The sequence below is a fragment of the Brachyhypopomus gauderio genome, chromosome 1 (assembly GCF_052324685.1).
Source record: "Brachyhypopomus gauderio isolate BG-103 chromosome 1, BGAUD_0.2, whole genome shotgun sequence".
NCBI classification, from domain to species: domain Eukaryota; kingdom Metazoa; phylum Chordata; class Actinopteri; order Gymnotiformes; family Hypopomidae; genus Brachyhypopomus; species Brachyhypopomus gauderio.
The window spans coordinates 173,705-189,256 of record NC_135211.1 but is presented as its reverse complement, the minus strand read 5'-3'; the positions used below and the strand labels follow the sequence as shown (position 1 = coordinate 189,256).

At 41.4% G+C, this 15,552-nt stretch overlaps 13 non-coding genes across 13 annotated transcripts; 7 read left to right on the top strand and 6 right to left on the bottom strand.

Annotated features, from left to right (window-relative positions):
• The first annotated feature begins 621 nt into the window (after nt 1-621).
• trnan-guu (transfer RNA asparagine (anticodon GUU)) lies at nt 622-695 on the top strand. Its single transcript has one exon. It is a non-coding gene; the product is annotated as a tRNA-Asn (tRNA).
• An 89-nt stretch (nt 696-784) lies between these two features.
• On the bottom strand, nt 785-857 carry trnak-cuu (transfer RNA lysine (anticodon CUU)). The gene has a single exon. It is a non-coding gene; the product is annotated as a tRNA-Lys (tRNA).
• Nucleotides 858-4,791: 3,934 nt separating this feature from the next.
• Nucleotides 4,792-4,865, top strand: trnan-guu (transfer RNA asparagine (anticodon GUU)). The gene has a single exon. It is a non-coding gene; the product is annotated as a tRNA-Asn (tRNA).
• Nucleotides 4,866-6,181: 1,316 nt separating this feature from the next.
• trnan-guu (transfer RNA asparagine (anticodon GUU)) lies at nt 6,182-6,255 on the top strand. Its single transcript has one exon. It is a non-coding gene; the product is annotated as a tRNA-Asn (tRNA).
• Nucleotides 6,256-6,344: 89 nt separating this feature from the next.
• On the bottom strand, nt 6,345-6,417 carry trnak-cuu (transfer RNA lysine (anticodon CUU)). The gene has a single exon. It is a non-coding gene; the product is annotated as a tRNA-Lys (tRNA).
• A 1,154-nt stretch (nt 6,418-7,571) lies between these two features.
• On the top strand, nt 7,572-7,645 carry trnan-guu (transfer RNA asparagine (anticodon GUU)). Its single transcript has one exon. It is a non-coding gene; the product is annotated as a tRNA-Asn (tRNA).
• An 89-nt stretch (nt 7,646-7,734) lies between these two features.
• trnak-cuu (transfer RNA lysine (anticodon CUU)) lies at nt 7,735-7,807 on the bottom strand. The gene has a single exon. It is a non-coding gene; the product is annotated as a tRNA-Lys (tRNA).
• A 1,317-nt stretch (nt 7,808-9,124) lies between these two features.
• trnak-cuu (transfer RNA lysine (anticodon CUU)) lies at nt 9,125-9,197 on the bottom strand. Its single transcript has one exon. It is a non-coding gene; the product is annotated as a tRNA-Lys (tRNA).
• A 1,154-nt stretch (nt 9,198-10,351) lies between these two features.
• On the top strand, nt 10,352-10,425 carry trnan-guu (transfer RNA asparagine (anticodon GUU)). Its single transcript has one exon. It is a non-coding gene; the product is annotated as a tRNA-Asn (tRNA).
• Nucleotides 10,426-11,741: 1,316 nt separating this feature from the next.
• On the top strand, nt 11,742-11,815 carry trnan-guu (transfer RNA asparagine (anticodon GUU)). Its single transcript has one exon. It is a non-coding gene; the product is annotated as a tRNA-Asn (tRNA).
• An 89-nt stretch (nt 11,816-11,904) lies between these two features.
• On the bottom strand, nt 11,905-11,977 carry trnak-cuu (transfer RNA lysine (anticodon CUU)). Its single transcript has one exon. It is a non-coding gene; the product is annotated as a tRNA-Lys (tRNA).
• A 2,544-nt stretch (nt 11,978-14,521) lies between these two features.
• On the top strand, nt 14,522-14,595 carry trnan-guu (transfer RNA asparagine (anticodon GUU)). Its single transcript has one exon. It is a non-coding gene; the product is annotated as a tRNA-Asn (tRNA).
• An 89-nt stretch (nt 14,596-14,684) lies between these two features.
• On the bottom strand, nt 14,685-14,757 carry trnak-cuu (transfer RNA lysine (anticodon CUU)). Its single transcript has one exon. It is a non-coding gene; the product is annotated as a tRNA-Lys (tRNA).
• Between the last annotated feature and the right edge of the window lie 795 nt (nt 14,758-15,552).

Sequence of the window (15,552 nt, the reverse complement as noted above, 5' to 3'; positions counted from 1 at the left end):
GGGGATTCCAATGTATCAATGACCTAGTTGGGAAAATAATTGCTGAACTCTGTAATGATCCTGATCTCAGCAGTACCAAGTGCCACAAAGGTCCACAAATCAGTTTACTCATGTATTTTATTGCCTATGGTTTGGTTTGTAAATGTGTGTTGGTGATATGGATGCATTCATGATAGCACATTTTCTGGACAAAATGCGTCTTGGAGCAGCTCCTGCAGTGCTTCCATCAAATCTGTTTTGAATAGGTTTTGGGTGCATTTTCACAAATAATTTCAAAAGCGTCTTATCTAAGAGGACATAACCCTGCAACTGAAGGCAAGGGAGCTACACTGTGTAAACTGGTGAAAATCATACACATTCCGATGACTGGTGGACAAAAGGATCAAAACTTTGACAGGAAAAGGGTCTACAAACTGACCTTTTGTTTGAAGACCTGCAGGTCTTGACAAGTGAGAAATTGAAGGAAGGGCGAATTTTAGACAAGCTAGCAGAAAAGTGTGAGTGACATTGATGTTGCATCCTTTATGCATTGGCTCATTTCATCAAAAGCCAGCAAACAGGAGGAATGTGCTTGTTGGGTTTTTCTTTTGAGGAAGAACTATGTAAGCACAGCAGCATCTAGTCTCTGTGGCGCAATCGGTTAGCGCGTTCGGCTGTTAACCGAAAGGATGGTGGTTCGAGCCCACCCAGGGACGATGTATGTTCCTTTCTCTTCTTTTTTAGACGTATTTTGTGCAAACAGATTAACTAAATTTCAACATTTCACTCAAACAAATCAGCCTCTCGCCCAACGTGGGGCTCGAACCCACGACCCTGAGATTAAGAGTCTCATGCTCTATCGACTGAGCTAGCCGGGCGATTTTTGTAGGACCCCAAAGGCACTTGCTGTCGCCACATGTTGACATGTTGAGCAGGACCTGAGCTATGTTTGTGGAATTTGTGCAGAAATTAAAGACCTTCACCCTTAAACATTCACTAAACCTGGTGCATGATCTCACATCCCAGAGATTGAGAATCTGGCAAACTAACAATCGAACTGGTCAGGTAACAGCAGCATTTGAAGTGGGGTCAAAAAGGTACCATTAAAGGCACTTGACATCCCAGCTCAGTTTCGTTGCATAGCCTCTTTATAGTTGTTGAAAAAACGTTTTGTAGCGGAAGAAAACATTAATTTACTGGAAGACAATCCAGTGATCGCTCTTAATATCAAAGTAAAACATGTACTCTGTCCTGATAAAATTTTGAGCATGTGCATTTCACCTTGGGATTTAAAGTGTTTCCCTTTAGTCTGAGTACATCAGCTGAAGGCAGCTTAACTTCTTTTTTGGTTCTTGAAGTCTTTTTTTATTCTCATCCGAAAGGCATAGCCTATTCTGTTCCAGAAAACATTGGGGATTCCAATGTATCAATGACCTAGTTGGGAAAATAATTGCTGAACTCTGTAATGATCCTGATCTCAGCAGTACCAAGTGCCACAAAGGTCCACAAATCAGTTTACTCATGTATTTTATTGCCTATGGTTTGGTTTGTAAATGTGTGTTGGTGATATGGATGCATTCATGATAGCACATTTTCTGGACAAAATGCGTCTTGGAGCAGCTCCTGCAGTGCTTCCATCAAATCTGTTTTGAATAGGTTTTGGGTGCATTTTCACAAATAATTTCAAAAGCGTCTTATCTAAGACGACGTAACCCTGCAACTGAAGGCAAGGGAGCTACACTGTGTAAACTGGTGAAAATCATACACATTCCGATGACTGGTGGACAAAAGGATCAAAACTTTGACAGGAAAAGGGTCTACAAACTGACCTTTTGTTTGAAGACCTGGAGGTCTTGACAAGTGAGAAATTGAAGGAAGGGCGAATTTTAGACAAGCTAGCAGAAAAGTGTGAGTGACATTGATGTTGCATCCTTTATGCATTGGCTCATTTCATCAAAAGCCAGCAAACAGGAGGAATGTGCTTGTTGGGTTTTTCTTTTGAGGAAGAACTATGTAAGCACAGCAGCATCTGGTCTCTGTGGCGCAATCGGTTAGTGCGTTCGGCTGTTAACCGAAAGGATGGTGGTTCGAGCCCACCCAGGGACGATGTATGTTCCTTTCTCTTCTTTTTTAGACGTATTTTGTGCAAACAGATTAACTAAATTTCAACATTTCACTCAAACAAATCAGCCTCTCGCCCAACATGGGGCTCGAACTCACGACCCTGAGATTAAGAGTCTCATGCTCTACCGACTGAGCTAGCCGGGCGATTTTTGTAGGACCCCAAAGGCACTTGCTGTCGCCACATGTTGACATGTTGAGCAGGACCTGAGCTATGTTTGTGGAATTTGTGCAGAAATTAAAGACCTTCACCCTTAAACATTCACTAAACCTGGTGCATGATCTCACATCCCAGAGATTGAGAATCTGGCAAACTAACAATCGAACTGGTCAGGTAACAGCAGCATTTGAAGTGGGGTCAAAAAGGTACCATTAAAGGCACTTGACATCCCAGCTCAGTTTCGTTGCATAGCCTCTTTATAGTTGTTGAAAAAACGTTTTGTAGCGGAAGAAAACATTAATTTACTGGAAGACAATCCATTGATCACTCTTAATATCAAAGTAAAACATGTACTCTGTCCTGATAAAATTTTGAGCATGTGCATTTCACCTTGGGATTTAAAGTGTTTCCCTTTAGTCTGAGTACATCAGCTGAAGGCAGCTTAACTTCTTTTTTGGTTTTTGAAGTCTTTTTTTATTCTCATCCGAAAGGCATAGCCTATTCTGTTCCAGAAAACATTGGGGATTCCAATGTATCAATGACCTAGTTGGGAAAATAATTGCTGAACTCTGTAATGATCCTGATCTCAGCAGTACCAAGTGCCACAAAGGTCCACAAATCAGTTTACTCATGTATTTTATTGCCTATGGTTTGGTTTGTAAATGTGTGTTGGTGATATGGATGCATTCATGATAGCACATTTTCTGGACAAAATGCGTCTTGGAGCAGCTCCTGCAGTGCTTCCATCAAATCTGTTTTGAATAGGTTTTGGGTGCATTTTCACAAATAATTTCAAAAGCGTCTTATCTAAGACGACGTAACCCTGCAACTGAAGGCAAGGGAGCTACACTGTGTAAACTGGTGAAAATCATACACATTCCGATGACTGGTGGACAAAAGGATCAAAACTTTGACAGGAAAAGGGTCTACAAACTGACCTTTTGTTTGAAGACCTGGAGGTCTTGACAAGTGAGAAATTGAAGGAAGGGCGAATTTTAGACAAGCTAGCAGAAAAGTGTGAGTGACATTGATGTTGCATCCTTTATGCATTGGCTCATTTCATCAAAAGCCAGCAAACAGGAGGAATGTGCTTGTTGGGTTTTTCTTTTGAGGAAGAACTATGTAAGCACAGCAGCATCTGGTCTCTGTGGCGCAATCGGTTAGTGCGTTCGGCTGTTAACCGAAAGGATGGTGGTTCGAGCCCACCCAGGGACGATGTATGTTCCTTTCTCTTCTTTTTTAGACGTATTTTGTGCAAACAGATTAACTAAATTTCAACATTTCACTCAAACAAATCAGCCTCTCGCCCAACATGGGGCTCGAACTCACGACCCTGAGATTAAGAGTCTCATGCTCTACCGACTGAGCTAGCCGGGCGATTTTTGTAGGACCCCAAAGGCACTTGCTGTCGCCACATGTTGACATGTTGAGCAGGACCTGAGCTATGTTTGTGGAATTTGTGCAGAAATTAAAGACCTTCACCCTTAAACATTCACTAAACCTGGTGCATGATCTCACATCCCAGAGATTGAGAATCTGGCAAACTAACAATCGAACTGGTCAGGTAACAGCAGCATTTGAAGTGGGGTCAAAAAGGTACCATTAAAGGCACTTGACATCCCAGCTCAGTTTCGTTGCATAGCCTCTTTATAGTTGTTGAAAAAACGTTTTGTAGCGGAAGAAAACATTAATTTACTGGAAGACAATCCATTGATCACTCTTAATATCAAAGTAAAACATGTACTCTGTCCTGATAAAATTTTGAGCATGTGCATTTCACCTTGGGATTTAAAGTGTTTCCCTTTAGTCTGAGTACATCAGCTGAAGGCAGCTTAACTTCTTTTTTGGTTTTTGAAGTCTTTTTTTATTCTCATCCGAAAGGCATAGCCTATTCTGTTCCAGAAAACATTGGGGATTCCAATGTATCAATGACCTAGTTGGGAAAATAATTGCTGAACTCTGTAATGATCCTGATCTCAGCAGTACCAAGTGCCACAAAGGTCCACAAATCAGTTTACTCATGTATTTTATTGCCTATGGTTTGGTTTGTAAATGTGTGTTGGTGATATGGATGCATTCATGATAGCACATTTTCTGGACAAAATGCGTCTTGGAGCAGCTCCTGCAGTGCTTCCATCAAATCTGTTTTGAATAGGTTTTGGGTGCATTTTCACAAATAATTTCAAAAGCGTCTTATCTAAGACGACATAACCCTGCAACTGAAGGCAAGGGAGCTACACTGTGTAAACTGGTGAAAATCATACACATTCCGATGACTGGTGGACAAAAGGATCAAAACTTTGACAGGAAAAGGGTCTACAAACTGACCTTTTGTTTGAAGACCTGGAGGTCTTGACAAGTGAGAAATTGAAGGAAGGGCGAATTTTAGACAAGCTAGCAGAAAAGTGTGAGTGACATTGATGTTGCATCCTTTATGCATTGGCTCATTTCATCAAAAGCCAGCAAACAGGAGGAATGTGCTTGTTGGGTTTTTCTTTTGAGGAAGAACTATGTAAGCACAGCAGCATCTGGTCTCTGTGGCGCAATCGGTTAGCGCGTTCGGCTGTTAACCGAAAGGATGGTGGTTCGAGCCCACCCAGGGACGATGTATGTTCCTTTCTCTTCTTTTTTAGACGTATTTTGTGCAAACAGATTAACTAAATTTCAACATTTCACTCAAACAAATCAGCCTCTCGCCCAACATGGGGCTCGAACTCACGACCCTGAGATTAAGAGTCTCATGCTCTACCGACTGAGCTAGCCGGGCGATTTTTGTAGGACCCCAAAGGCACTTGCTGTCACCACATGTTGACATGTTGAGCAGGACCTGAGCTATGTTTGTGGAATTTGTGCAGAAATTAAAGACCTTCACCCTTAAACATTCACTAAACCTGGTGCATGATCTCACATCCCAGAGATTGAGAATCTGGCAAACTAACAATCGAACTGGTCAGGTAACAGCAGCATTTGAAGTGGGGTCAAAAAGGTACCATTAAAGGCACTTGACATCCCAGCTCAGTTTCGTTGCATAGCCTCTTTATAGTTGTTGAAAAAACGTTTTGTAGCGGAAGAAAACATTAATTTACTGGAAGACAATCCATTGATCACTCTTAATATCAAAGTAAAACATGTACTCTGTCCTGATAAAATTTTGAGCATGTGCATTTCACCTTGGGATTTAAAGTGTTTCCCTTTAGTCTGAGTACATCAGCTGAAGGCAGCTTAACTTCTTTTTTGGTTCTTGAAGTCTTTTTTTATTCTCATCCGAAAGGCATAGCCTATTCTGTTCCAGAAAACATTGGGGATTCCAATGTATCAATGACCTAGTTGGGAAAATAATTGCTGAACTCTGTAATGATCCTGATCTCAGCAGTACCAAGTGCCACAAAGGTCCACAAATCAGTTTACTCATGTATTTTATTGCCTATGGTTTGGTTTGTAAATGTGTGTTGGTGATATGGATGCATTCATGATAGCACATTTTCTGGACAAAATGCGTCTTGGAGCAGCTCCTGCAGTGCTTCCATCAAATCTGTTTTGAATAGGTTTTGGGTGCATTTTCACAAATAATTTCAAAAGCGTCTTATCTAAGAGGACATAACCCTGCAACTGAAGGCAAGGGAGCTACACTGTGTAAACTGGTGAAAATCATACACATTCCGATGACTGGTGGACAAAAGGATCAAAACTTTGACAGGAAAAGGGTCTACAAACTGACCTTTTGTTTGAAGACCTGCAGGTCTTGACAAGTGAGAAATTGAAGGAAGGGCGAATTTTAGACAAGCTAGCAGAAAAGTGTGAGTGACATTGATGTTGCATCCTTTATGCATTGGCTCATTTCATCAAAAGCCAGCAAACAGGAGGAATGTGCTTGTTGGGTTTTTCTTTTGAGGAAGAACTATGTAAGCACAGCAGCATCTGGTCTCTGTGGCGCAATCGGTTAGCGCGTTCGGCTGTTAACCGAAAGGATGGTGGTTCGAGCCCACCCAGGGACGATGTATGTTCCTTTCTCTTCTTTTTTAGACGTATTTTGTGCAAACAGATTAACTAAATTTCAACATTTCACTCAAACAAATCAGCCTCTCGCCCAACGTGGGGCTCGAACCCACGACCCTGAGATTAAGAGTCTCATGCTCTACCGACTGAGCTAGCCGGGCGATTTTTGTAGGACCCCAAAGGCACTTGCTGTCGCCACATGTTGACATGTTGAGCAGGACCTGAGCTATGTTTGTGGAATTTGTGCAGAAATTAAAGACCTTCACCCTTAAACATTCACTAAACCTGGTGCATGATCTCACATCCCAGAGATTGAGAATCTGGCAAACTAACAATCGAACTGGTCAGGTAACAGCAGCATTTGAAGTGGGGTCAAAAAGGTACCATTAAAGGCACTTGACATCCCAGCTCAGTTTCGTTGCATAGCCTCTTTATAGTTGTTGAAAAAACGTTTTGTAGCGGAAGAAAACATTAATTTACTGGAAGACAATCCAGTGATCGCTCTTAATATCAAAGTAAAACATGTACTCTGTCCTGATAAAATTTTGAGCATGTGCATTTCACCTTGGGATTTAAAGTGTTTCCCTTTAGTCTGAGTACATCAGCTGAAGGCAGCTTAACTTCTTTTTTGGTTCTTGAAGTCTTTTTTTATTCTCATCCGAAAGGCATAGCCTATTCTGTTCCAGAAAACATTGGGGATTCCAATGTATCAATGACCTAGTTGGGAAAATAATTGCTGAACTCTGTAATGATCCTGATCTCAGCAGTACCAAGTGCCACAAAGGTCCACAAATCAGTTTACTCATGTATTTTATTGCCTATGGTTTGGTTTGTAAATGTGTGTTGGTGATATGGATGCATTCATGATAGCACATTTCCTGGACAAAATGCGTCTTGGAGCAGCTCCTGCAGTGCTTCCATCAAATCTGTTTTGAATAGGTTTTGGGTGCATTTTCATAAATAATTTCAAAAGCGTCTTATCTAAGAGGACATAACCCTGCAACTGAAGGCAAGGGAGCTACACTGTGTAAACTGGTGAAAATCATACACATTCCGATGACTGGTGGACAAAAGGATCAAAACTTTGACAGGAAAAGGGTCTACAAACTGACCTTTTGTTTGAAGACCTGCAGGTCTTGACAAGTGAGAAATTGAAGGAAGGGCGAATTTTAGACAAGCTAGCAGAAAAGTGTGAGTGACATTGATGTTGCATCCTTTATGCATTGGCTCATTTCATCAAAAGCCAGCAAACAGGAGGAATGTGCTTGTTGGGTTTTTCTTTTGAGGAAGAACTATGTAAGCACAGCAGCATCTGGTCTCTGTGGCGCAATCGGTTAGCGCGTTCGGCTGTTAACCGAAAGGATGGTGGTTCGAGCCCACCCAGGGACGATGTATGTTCCTTTCTCTTCTTTTTTAGACGTATTTTGTGCAAACAGATTAAATAAATTTCAACATTTCACTCAAACAAATCAGCCTCTCGCCCAACGTGGGGCTCGAACCCACGACCCTGAGATTAAGAGTCTCATGCTCTACCGACTGAGCTAGCCGGGCGATTTTTGTAGGACCCCAAAGGCACTTGCTGTCGCCACATGTTGACATGTTGAGCAGGACCTGAGCTATGTTTGTGGAATTTGTGCAGAAACTAAAGACCTTCACCCTTAAACATTCACTAAACCTGGTGCATGATCTCACATCCCAGAGATTGAGAATCTGGCAAACTAACAATGGAACTGGTCAGGTAACAGCAGCATTTGAAGTGGGGTCAAAAATGTACCATTAAAGGCACTTGACATCTCAGCTCAGTTTCGTTGCATAGCCTCTTTATAGTTGTTGAAAAAACGTTTTGTAGCGGAAGAAAACATTAATTTACTGGAAGACAATCTAGTGATCGCTCTTAATATCAAAGTAAAACATGTACTCTGTCCTGATAAAATTTTGAGCATGTGCATTTCACCTTGGGATTTAAAGTGTTTCCCTTTAGTCTGAGTACATCAGCTGAAGGCAGCTTAACTTCTTTTTTGGTTCTTGAAGTCTTTTTTTATTCTCATCCGAAAGGCATAGCCTATTCTGTTCCAGAAAACATTGGGGATTCCAATGTATCAATGACCTAGTTGGGAAAATAATTGCTGAACTCTGTTATGATCCTGATCTCAGCAGTACCAAGTGCCACAAAGGTCCACAAATCAGTTTACTCATGTATTTTATTGCCTATGGTTTGGTTTGTAAATGTGTGTTGGTGATATGGATGCATTCATGATAGCACATTTTCTGGACAAAATGCGTCTTGGAGCAGCTCCTGCAGTGCTTCCATCAAATCTGTTTTGAATAGGTTTTGGGTGCATTTTCACAAATAATTTCAAAAGCGTCTTATCTAAGAGGACATAACCCTGCAACTGAAAGCAAGGGAGCTACACTGTGTAAACTGGTGAAAATCATACACATTCCGATGACTGGTGGACAAAAGGATCAAAACTTTGACAGGAAAAGGGTCTACAAACTGACCTTTTGTTTGAAGACCTGCAGGTCTTGACAAGTGAGAAATTGAAGGAAGGGCGAATTTTAGACAAGCTAGCAGAAAATTGTGAGTGACATTGATGTTGCATCCTTTATGCATTGGCTCATTTCATCAAAAGCCAGCAAACAGGAGGAATGTGCTTGTTGGGTTTTTCTTTTGAGGAAGAACTATGTAAGCACAGCAGCATCTGGTCTCTGTGGCGCAATCGGTTAGCGCGTTAGGCTGTTAACCGAAAGGATGGTGGTTCGAGCCCACTCAGGGACGATGTATGTTCCTTTCTCTTCTTTTTTAGACGTATTTTGTGCAAACAGATTAACTAAATTTCAACATTTCACTCAAACAAATCAGCCTCTCGCCCAACGTGGGGCTCGAACCCACGACCCTGAGATTAAGAGTCTCATGCTCTACCGACTGAGCTAGCCGGGCGATTTTTGTAGGACCCCAAAGGCACTTGCTGTCGCCACATGTTGACATGTTGAGCAGGACCTGAGCTATGTTTGTGGAATTTGTGCAGAAACTAAAGACCTTCACCCTTAAACATTCACTAAACCTGGTGCATGATCTCACATCCCAGAGATTGAGAATCTGGCAAACTAACAATCGAACTGGTCAGGTAACAGCAGCATTTGAAGTGGGGTCAAAAATGAACCATTAAAGGCACTTGACATCTCAGCTCAGTTTCGTTGCATAGCCTCTTTATAGTTGTTGAAAAAACGTTTTGTAGCGGAAGAAAACATTAATTTACTGGAAGACAATCTAGTGATCGCTCTTAATATCAAAGTAAAACATGTACTCTGTCCTGATAAAATTTTGAGCATGTGCATTTCACCTTGGGATTTAAAGTGTTTCCCTTTAGTCTGAGTACATCAGCTGAAGGCAGCTTAACTTCTTTTTTGGTTCTTGAAGTCTTTTTTTATTCTCATCCGAAAGGCATAGCCTATTCTGTTCCAGAAAACATTGGGGATTCCAATGTATCAATGACCTAGTTGGGAAAATAATTGCTGAACTCTGTAATGATCCTGATCTCAGCAGTACCAAGTGCCACAAAGGTCCACAAATCAGTTTACTCATGTATTTTATTGCCTATGGTTTGGTTTGTAAATGTGTGTTGGTGATATGGATGCATTCATGATAGCACATTTTCTGGACAAAATGCGTCTTGGAGCAGCTCCTGCAGTGCTTCCATCAAATCTGTTTTGAATAGGTTTTGGGTGCATTTTCACAAATAATTTCAAAAGCGTCTTATCTAAGAGGACATAACCCTGCAACTGAAGGCAAGGGAGCTACACTGTGTAAACTGGTGAAAATCATACACATTCCGATGACTGGTGGACAAAAGGATCAAAACTTTGACAGGAAAAGGGTCTACAAACTGACCTTTTGTTTGAAGACCTGCAGGTCTTGACAAGTGAGAAACTGAAGGAAGGGCGAATTTTAGACAAGCTAGCAGAAAAGTGTGAGTGACATTGATGTTGCATCCTTTATGCATTGGCTCATTTCATCAAAAGCCAGCAAACAGGAGGAATGTGCTTGTTGGGTTTTTCTTTATAGGAAGAACTATGTAAGCACAGCAGCATCTGGTCTCTGTGGCGCAATCGGTTAGCGCGTTCGGCTGTTAACCGAAAGGATGGTGGTTCGAGCCCACCCAGGGACGATGTATGTTCCTTTCTCTTCTTTTTTAGACGTATTTTGTGCAAACAGATTAACTAAATTTCAACATTTCACTCAAACAAATCAGCCTCTCACCCAACATGGGGCTCGAACTCACGACCCTGAGATTAAGAGTCTCATGCTCTACCGACTGAGCTAGCCGGGCGATTTTTGTAGGACCCCAAAGGCACTTGCTGTCGCCACATGTTGACATGTTGAGCAGGACCTGAGCTATGTTTGTGGAATTTGTGCAGAAATTAAAGACCTTCACCCTTAAACATTCACTAAACCTGGTGCATGATCTCACATCCCAGAGATTGAGAATCTGGCAAACTAACAATCGAACTGGTCAGGTAACAGCAGCATTTGAAGTGGGGTCAAAAAGGTACCATTAAAGGCACTTGACATCCCAGCTCAGTTTCGTTGCATAGCCTCTTTATAGTTGTTGAAAAAACGTTTTGTAGCGGAAGAAAACATTAATTTACTGGAAGACAATCCAGTGATCGCTCTTAATATCAAAGTAAAACATGTACTCTGTCCTGATAAAATTTTGAGCATGTGCATTTCACCTTGGGATTTAAAGTGTTTCCCTTTAGTCTGAGTACATCAGCTGAAGGCAGCTTAACTTCTTTTTTGGTTCTTGAAGTCTTTTTTTATTCTCATCCGAAAGGCATAGCCTATTCTGTTCCAGAAAACATTGGGGATTCCAATGTATCAATGACCTAGTTGGGAAAATAATTGCTGAACTCTGTTATGATCCTGATCTCAGCAGTACCAAGTGCCACAAAGGTCCACAAATCAGTTTACTCATGTATTTTATTGCCTATGGTTTGGTTTGTAAATGTGTGTTGGTGATATGGATGCATTCATGATAGCACATTTTCTGGACAAAATGCGTCTTGGAGCAGCTCCTGCAGTGCTTCCATCAAATGTGTTTTGAATAGGTTTTGGGTGCATTTTCACAAATAATTTCAAAAGCGTCTTATCTAAGACGACATAACCCTGCAACTGAAGGCAAGGGAGCTACACTGTGTAAACTGGTGAAAATCATACACATTCCGATGACTGGTGGACAAAAGGATCAAAACTTTGACAGGAAAAGGGTCTACAAACTGACCTTTTGTTTGAAGACCTGGAGGTCTTGACAAGTGAGAAATTGAAGGAAGGGCGAATTTTAGACAAGCTAGCAGAAAAGTGTGAGTGACATTGATGTTGCATCCTTTATGCATTGGCTCATTTCATCAAAAGCCAGCAAACAGGAGGAATGTGCTTGTTGGGTTTTTCTTTTGAGGAAGAACTATGTAAGCACAGCAGCATCTGGTCTCTGTGGCGCAATCGGTTAGCGCGTTCGGCTGTTAACCGAAAGGATGGTGGTTCGAGCCCACCCAGGGACGATGTATGTTCCTTTCTCTTCTTTTTTAGACGTATTTTGTGCAAACAGATTAACTAAATTTCAACATTTCACTCAAACAAATCAGCCTCTCGCCCAACGTGGGGCTCGAACCCACGACCCTGAGATTAAGAGTCTCATGCTTTACCGACTGAGCTAGCCGGGCGATTTTTGTAGGACCCCAAAGGCACTTGCTGTCGCCACATGTTGACATGTTGAGCAGGACCTGAGCTATGTTTGTGGAATTTGTGCAGAAACTAAAGACCTTCACCCTTAAACATTCACTAAACCTGGTGCATGATCTCACATCCCAGAGATTGAGAATCTGGCAAACTAACAATGGAACTGGTCAGGTAACAGCAGCATTTGAAGTGGGGTCAAAAATGTACCATTAAAGGCACTTGACATCTCAGCTCAGTTTCGTTGCATAGCCTCTTTATAGTTGTTGAAAAAACGTTTTGTAGCGGAAGAAAACATTAATTTACTGGAAGACAATCTAGTGATCGCTCTTAATATCAAAGTAAAACATGTACTCTGTCCTGATAAAATTTTGAGCATGTGCATTTCACCTTGGGATTTAAAGTGTTTCCCTTTAGTCTGAGTACATCAGCTGAAGGCAGCTTAACTTCTTTTTTGGTTCTTGAAGTCTTTTTTTATTCTCATCCGAAAGGCATAGCCTATTCTGTTCCAGAAAACATTGGGGATTCCAATGTATCAATGACCTAGTTGGGAAAATAATTGCTGAACTCTGTAATGATCCTGATCTCAGCAGTACCAAGTGCCACAAAGGTCCACAAATCAGTTTACTCATGTATTTTATTGCCTATGGTTTGGTTTGTAAATGTGTGTTGGTGATATGGATGCATTCATGATAGCACATTTTCTGGACAAAATGCGTCTTGGAGCAGCTCCTGCAGTGCTTCCATCAAATCTGTTTTGAATAGGTTTTGGGTGCATTTTCACAAATAATTTCAAAAGCGTCTTATCTAAGAGGACATAACCCTGCAACTGAAGGCAAGGGAGCTACACTGTGTAAACTGGTGAAAATCATACACATTCCGATGACTGGTGGACAAAAGGATCAAAACTTTGACAGGAAAAGGGTCTACAAACTGACCTTTTGTTTGAAGACCTGCAGGGCTTGACAAGTGAGAAATTGAAGGAAGGGCGAATTTTAGACAAGCTAGCAGAAAATTGTGAGTGACATTGATGTTGCATCCTTTATGCATTGGCTCATTTCATCAAAAGCCAGCAAACAGGAGGAATGTGCTTGTTGGGTTTTTCTTTATAGGAAGAACTATGTAAGCACAGCAGCATCTGGTCTCTGTGGCGCAATCGGTTTGCGCGTTCGGCTGTTAACCGAAAGGATGGTGGTTCGAGCCCACCCAGGGACGATGTATGTTCCTTTCTCTTCTTTTTTAGACGTATTTTGTGCAAACAGATTAACTAAATTTCAACATTTCACTCAAACAAATCAGCCTCTCGCCCAACATGGGGCTCGAACTCACGACCCTGAGATTAAGAGTCTCATGCTTTACCGACTGAGCTAGCCGGGCGATTTTTGTAGGACCCCAAAGGCACTTGCTGTCGCCACATGTTGACATGTTGAGCAGGACCTGAGCTATGTTTGTGGAATTTGTGCAGAAATTAAAGACCTTCACCCTTAAACATTCACTAAACCTGGTGCATGATCTCACATCCCAGAGATTGAGAATCTGGCAAACTAACAATCGAACTGGTCAGGTAACAGCAGCATTTGAAGTGGGGTCAAAAAGGTACCATTAAAGGCACTTGACATCCCAGCTCAGTTTCGTTGCATAGCCTCTTTATAGTTGTTGAAAAAACGTTTTGTAGCGGAAGAAAACATTAATTTACTGGAAGACAATCCATTGATCACTCCTAATATCAAAGTAAAACATGTACTCTGTCCTGATAAAATTTTGAGCATGTGCATTTCACCTTGGGATTTAAAGTGTTTCCCTTTAGTCTGAGTACATCAGCTGAAGGCAGCTTAACTTCTTTTTTGGTTCTTGAAGTCTTTTTTTATTCTCATCCGAAAGGCATAGCCTATTCTGTTCCAGAAAACATTGGGGATTCCAATGTATCAATGACCTAGTTGGGAAAATAATTGCTGAACTCTGTTATGATCCTGATCTCAGCAGTACCAAGTGCCACAAAGGTCCACAAATCAGTTTACTCATGTATTTTATTGCCTATGGTTTGGTTTGTAAATGTGTGTTGGTGATATGGATGCATTCATGATAGCACATTTTCTGGACAAAATGCGTCTTGGAGCAGCTCCTGCAGTGCTTCCATCAAATCTGTTTTGAATAGGTTTTGGGTGCATTTTCACAAATAATTTCAAAAGCGTCTTATCTAAGAGGACATAACCCTGCAACTGAAGGCAAGGGAGCTACACTGTGTAAACTGGTGAAAATCATACACATTCCGATGACTGGTGGACAAAAGGATCAAAACTTTGACAGGAAAAGGGTCTACAAACTGACCTTTTGTTTGAAGACCTGCAGGTCTTGACAAGTGAGAAATTGAAGGAAGGGCGAATTTTAGACAAGCTAGCAGAAAAGTGTGAGTGACATTGATGTTGCATCCTTTATGCATTGGCTCATTTCATCAAAAGCCAGCAAACAGGAGGAATGTGCTTGTTGGGTTTTTCTTTTGAGGAAGAACTATGTAAGCACAGCAGCATCTGGTCTCTGTGGCGCAATCGGTTAGCGCGTTCGGCTGTTAACCGAAAGGATGGTGGTTCGAGCCCACCCAGGGACGATGTATGTTCCTTTCTCTTCTTTTTTAGACGTATTTTGTGCAAACAGATTAACTAAATTTCAACATTTCACTCAAACAAATCAGCCTCTCGCCCAACGTGGGGCTCGAACCCACGACCCTGAGATTAAGAGTCTCATGCTCTACCGACTGAGCTAGCCGGGCGATTTTTGTAGGAACCCAAAGGCACTTGCTGTCGCCACATGTTGACATGTTGAGCAGGACCTGAGCTATGTTTGTGGAATTTGTGCAGAAATTAAAGACCTTCACCCTTAAACATTCACTAAACCTGGTGCATGATCTCACATCCCAGAGATTGAGAATCTGGCAAACTAACAATCGAACTGGTCAGGTAACAGCAGCATTTGAAGTGGGGTCAAAAAGGTACCATTAAAGGCACTTGACATCCCAGCTCAGTTTCGTTGCATAGCCTCTTTATAGTTGTTGAAAAAACGTTTTGTAGCGGAAGAAAACATTAATTTACTGGAAGACAATCCATTGATCACTCTTAATATCAAAGTAAAACATGTACTCTGTCCTGATAAAATTTTGAGCATGTGCATTTCACCTTGGGATTTAAAGTGTTTCCCTTTAGTCTGAGTACATCAGCTGAAGGCAGCTTAACTTCTTTTTTGGTTCTTGAAGTCTTTTTTTATTCTCATCCGAAAGGCATAGCCTATTCTGTTCCAGAAAACATTGGGGATTCCAATGTATCAATGACCTAGTTGGGAAAATAATTGCTGAACTCTGTAATGATCCTGATCTCAGCAGTACCAAGTGCCACAAAGGTCCACAAATCAGTTTACTCATGTATTTTATTGCCTATGGTTTGGTTTGTAAATGTGTGTTGGTGATATGGATGCATTCATGATAGCACATTTCCTGGACAAAATGCGTCTTGGAGCAGCTCCTGCAGTGCTTCCATCAAATCTGTTTTGAATAGGTTTTGGGTGCATTTTC